Below are 6,000 nucleotides of genomic sequence, written 5' to 3'. Positions count from 1 at the left end.
AGGGTAGAGTAGAAGGCATGCACCGTACACTGTCACAAAGTAAAATACACGGAAAACAAGATCACAACATAAATATAGATCAGGAAGATCATTTTCTCATCTTATTTCATCCATCCGGATGATATCCATGGTATCATTTGCAGATTTGACCGACTTGCATTGAATTTCCAAATCCAAATCCCCTCCCCACTTTTGGCATCCAATTGTTTCTTAAATAATTGGTCATTGATGTAAATGAGAAAGAGTAATAGTCCCAATATCGATCCCTGGAGCCCCTCACTCGGTTTATCAAACCATAACTCCTCTAACAAATCCTTTAATAACACATCCGCACCACATACTGTTAGAATAAATAACATTTGGCATGAATGGAACTCTAATGTGTCGTGAGAATATATTTGGGATGGGACGGATTAAGATAGTTGGGGAGAAATGCTGCTTTAGTTGTGGGCCCTGATATAAGGATATGGGCAACCATGACAATGGTTTATTTGGTCATGGTATGGGCCATACATTCAGATGACTGTTCTGCTTTGAATGTTTTAGGCACTTAAGTGAATGTAATGTCCATAACAGCCTGTTGACAAGATTGTTGAAAGAATTTTAAAGATTTTGGACTTTTTATTGTTTTTGGAACAGTTTAAGTATTATGTAATCATCATATTCGACTGTTTCTGGTCTAGTGGTACCTTTCTAGTGTCCAGCGATTCCCTTATAATAATGATCAGTTATTGTCAGTGCCTCAGAAATCTCTCTGTCAACGCTCTGGGATAATTACTTATCTCTGGGAATATATTTGTCTTGAACCCTTTTAGGCTGTCTCAGATATATCAAATATATCAAAGTGATTGATTTTACTGAGGTTATCTCTGTGTAGGGCATGTTGCTCAGGCCTTCCCTTGTGAATACTTGAAGGAAGTAGACATTTAGAATATTTTTTTTTCATCCTTAGTTTCAAAGCCATTTGCATCTTTTAAGGTTTTCACCTCTTCTCTGACAACTCTCTTTCTGTTATCGTGCTGAAAGGATTTTTTTTGTGATTGTCTTTAGCGTCCAAAAAAAGTTAAAGCTTACGGGATGGTTACTGAACATCAGTGCTATGGGTTATCAAGATGCAAAGTATCTTTAATTTGAGCTTCAGTGGTGATACACTGTTGTGGACTATTGCTAGTTGAGAAATGTAATATTTTTCTTTCTCAATCTTTGTATGAATACTCTTACTGCACAATAGATATGCATTTCTGCTTTAAGAAGTTTGTTTCTGGGCTTAATATGATCACCAATTTGAGATAGGATTATGTTGTCACCAGGAAACCATCACAAATAACAGAGGTAAAATTGAAAGTCAAGAATGCAATGCAACCACATTGGAAATCTTTGGCAAGTTGGGCCAAAGTGCTAATGGGAAAGCTGTTATGATGGCTTATAGCTCTGGTAATGTGAAGCTGTCTAAGTTTTGATGTGGTTATAAATCTCTGTGATACGTGAAGGCCTCAATTGTTTTCTTCCTCCCCTTTTGTGAGAGCCTGCATTTATCGATGAGTCACCTATTGCCGATTCACTCATACCTCTACTATGCTACGTATTTTTGTATGTTACCCCATTTTCAGATGGTCGTAGGTTTTTTTGAAATGTGTTCATAAGAGCTGTAGAGATGTGTGGCTATTTTTAGACAATTACGTAAAGGTTGCTAGACAATCTTCCGTTAAGGGCAAAGTTGGATTAACACTGCCCTGTAGTTTTTTTAAATGAAAAAAAACCACTCCCCTCCCCTATCAATGGCTGGAGTCTTGCCCTCAGTGGGCAGTCCTGAGGTCATGAAAGGTGCTATATAAATGCAAGTTCAGACCATGGTCTGTGCTGAGTAATCTGATCTCAACAGTATAGTTGGCCTCATGGGCTAGAAAAGGGAAAAATTGGCTACCATTCAATCTCATAATCACTCTACTAGAATGTGTAGGTGGACATCAGGTGAAGACAGGATCAGGTACCACTCGGTTCTGGTCAATAGACTCTCCAATTTTGTTTTTGGCAGGTTATAATAAACTAAAGGCAAAGTGGAAGAACAATTGGGTCAGAATGGCAACCAGACTGGAAATTGGGATTTTATCCAAGTATGAAGATCAAGGATTTCACATTCAGATTTACAGACAACATTCAATCCTAAAATCTACATAAAACAGTAAGAAGAATTCCCACACTTGGCAGGGTTTGATTCAGTCACTCCAATGAACAGCTTAGCATTAATGTCCATCCTCATGATTGTGTGGGAAACGAACATTCAGAACTCATTTTCAGCCAATCAGGAACTGAATTTTATTTACGGAGTTACAGCTCTAATAGATATGAGAAATGAAATACATTAATGATAGATGGAAGGATACGTAAAAGAAAAAAAATTACATTTATATAGCACCTTTAACAACCCCAGGATGTCACAAAGGGCTTTATAGCCAATGAAGTACTTTTGAAGTGTAGACACTGTTGTGATGTCGGAAATGCAGCAACCAAATTGCATACAGCAAGCTTCCACAAACAGCAATGTGATAATGACCAGATAATCTGTTTTAGTGACGCTGGTTGTGGATAAATATTGACCAGGACACCAGGGAGAACTCTCCTTTGAAATAGTGCCACAGGGTCTTTTACATCCTCCTGAGAGGGGAGACAGGGCCTCATCTCACACCTCCAACAGTGCATCACTCCCTCAGTACTGCAATGGAGCAACAGCCTGGATTTTGTACTCAAGTCTCTAGAGCAGGACTTGAATTTACAACCTTCTGACTCAGAGACAAGAGTGCTACCAACTGAGCCCTTAGGTACATAAGTGGATGGATGGAAGGGAGGCCTAATAACAGTTAGCTTGAAAGTTTTTTTGTGAAGTCTTTGTTCAGATTAGATTGTGAATGTTATGAAGATGCCTCTTTTATCTGTACTTTATCAAAATCCTGGCCCAACATTTCTTGGCAAATTAGTTAAATATGTATCGAGATTTGACTGATGTATTCTTGGGCCTTCTCATTTTTATGCTGGATATTTTAATATTTCATTGCAAATTATTTTGCAAAATGGTATGTCTGACAGTCTTTACTGAGAAATATGTCATAACATTAGTTTTATATCCTTGAGTTTCCACTCAATTGCCTTCAAGAAGAAGTCAGGGTGTACAACAGAGAAGTTTCCCAGAGGAGATTAAATAATTTATGAAGAGTGAAGATGAGGATAAGACATGGTTTGTTGAAAGGAGTGGGCTGGACTGACGAAATGGCTTTTGGAAACTTGGGAATTTTTTACAAACAGGAAAATATAACTTGGGCCAACAAGCATTTTGATTGGTTTCAGTTCTACCTTTAACCTTTCTCACTGTCGGACTCAATTCTGAGTTTCTCCAGAAACATATCTTATATCACTTGCTTCAGTAACTTTCCTTGGTATAAGTCTATTACCACTTATGTTAAATAATTCTGCCTCCATTCTCCATGGCAGGAAAAATCAGAGAGCAAGTTATTATCTTAATGGCGAGAAACTGGAAAGTACTGCAGTACAAAGGGATCTGGGGGCCCTAGTGCAAGAAAATCAAAAAGTTAGTATGCAGGTGCAGCAGGTGATCAAGAAGGCCAACGGAATGTTGGCTTTTATTGCTAGGGGGATAGAATATAAAAACAGGGAGGTATTGCTGCAGTTATATAAGGTATTGGTGAGACCGCACCTGGAATACTGCATACAGTTTTGGTCTCCATACTTAAGAAAAGACATACTTGCTCTCGAGGCAGTACAAAGAAGGTTCACTCGGTTAATCTCGGGGATGAGGGGGTGGACATATGAGGAGAGGTTGAGTAGATTGGGACTCTACTCATTGGAGTTCAGAAAAATGAGAGGCGATCTTATTGAAACATATTAGATTGTGAAGGGGCTTGATCGGGTGGATGCGGTAAGGATGTTCCCAAGGATGGGTGAAACTAGAACTAGGGGGCATAATCTTAGAATAAGGGGCTGCTCTTTCAAAACTGAGATGAGGAGAAACTTCTTCACTCAGAGGGTAGTAGGTCTGTGGAATTTGCTGCCCCAGGAAGCTGTGGAAGCTACATCATTAGATAAATTTAAAACAGAAATAGACAGTTTCCTAGAAGTAAAGGAAATTAGGGGTTATGGGGAGCGGGCAGGAAATTGGACATGAATTTAGATTTGAGGTTAGGATCAGATCAGCCATGATCTTATTGAATGGCGGAGCAGGCTCGAGGGGCCGATTGGCCTACTCCTGCTCCTATTTCTTATGTTCTTATTTAATCCTAATTTTTAAATTATGCACTCTAATTTCTGAATCTTTAATCAAGGTGAACAATTTGTCTGTTTTAACTTGGTTAGTTCCTTTCATAGTATTGTAAAGTTCTATCAGGTGATCTTGAAGTTTTCTCTTTTGCAACCTGAACAAGCACATCTCCTTGTAATGTAGATTCATAAGTCTCAGTGTCGGTAATTTTAACTTTGGGCGATATCCATTCCCGATTTTCATTTCTGGGTTCGGGCGGGAGACTAGGCTCCAGGATGCAGATGAGACCCAGGGGTTAAAATGGCCTGGGCCCTACCATGTTCACCCCCTTCCTATCATGCCGCACTTACAGCTTGAGCTAAAACTCTTCATTTCTCTTATCCACTATAGCAGCAACAACTTTAAGGAACTCCAGCAAGTTAGTTAAGCATGGACCGACCTTTCTAAATTAATTCTGGCTGTTCTTTCTTAAGCTGTGCTTTTCTGCGTATTTCTCCCATTTGATTCTCTAAAGTTATTTTAAGGATTTTAAATTAAAACTTATGTTCTTATATTCATTCTTAGTTTTTATAAAATCTGTCTTCTATTTTAATTAAAATGTAATTATTATTGAAAACTGCATGGGAACAATCTCTTACCGATTTGATCTGACTACAAGGAACAGAAGTAACAGCTTATATATATTAAATTCCCTGACTGGATATTACAATATTTTTTTCTGTGTTTACTGATGATAGATACGGCAAGAGGCATTAATTTATTACAAGGCCTAAGTGCTACTTAAAATATAGAAAAGATTACAGTGATTAGCAAAGGTTGAGATAATGAATGTGGTGGAATGATTTATTTCAGTAGGCACACCAAAAAGAGGTATAATAAGACGTGATAATTACTTTGAGGGATTGCCAGCCTCCTGCGCTCGACAAGTAGTGAATCACCCCTGATCTACAGCTGGCTTTAGCTATTCTCTGTCTGCCCACATACCATCATGCTCTTTAATTACCTCGGCACAGCTATTAGATCACAGGATGGCAGCACTGTTACACCAAGCTGGTGCAACAACAACAACTTGCATTTATATAGCACCTTTATGGTAGTAAAACGTCCCTAGGTGCTTCACAAGAGCGTTATCAAACAAAATTTGACACCAAACCATATAAGGAGATATTAGGACAGGTGACCAAAAGCTTGGTCGAAGACGTAGGTATTAAGAAGCCTCTTAAAAGAGGTGAGGTAGAGAGACGGAGAGGCTTAGGGAGGGAATTCCAGAGCTTAGGGCCCAGGCAGCTGAAAGCACAGCCGCCAATGGTAGAGTGATAAAAATTGGGGATGCGCAAGAGGCCAGAATTGGAGGAGTGCAGAGATCTCAGAGGGTTGTAAGGCTGGAGGAGGTTACAGAGATAGGGAAGGGTGAGGCCATGCAGGCCAGATAAGAGCAATAGAGGCAAAATCCATGAAATGATTTAAGAAACAATTAGATGCTACAATGGGGGATGTTCGGATCTCTCTGAATGGTTGAATTAAGATGGGCTGAATGCACTTCCTCGTCTGTTATTATCTTTTGATTTTGTGCAGTCCCCCATCAATCACGACTGGAGCTAGCACTAGTGTAAGTAACTGGGATTGATTTTACGCGCATAATTTATATTAAGTAACTATCCTCCACTCAGTGCTTTTTTCCTGGAGATATAATCCTGCTGTGCTCAGGAGACGCTGGGGGAAAAAAAATT

The sequence above is a fragment of the Heptranchias perlo genome, chromosome 15, assembly GCF_035084215.1.
Source record: "Heptranchias perlo isolate sHepPer1 chromosome 15, sHepPer1.hap1, whole genome shotgun sequence".
Lineage (NCBI taxonomy): Eukaryota > Metazoa > Chordata > Chondrichthyes > Hexanchiformes > Hexanchidae > Heptranchias > Heptranchias perlo.
The sequence above is the reverse complement of the archived record's forward strand: the minus strand, read 5'-3'. Positions refer to the sequence as shown.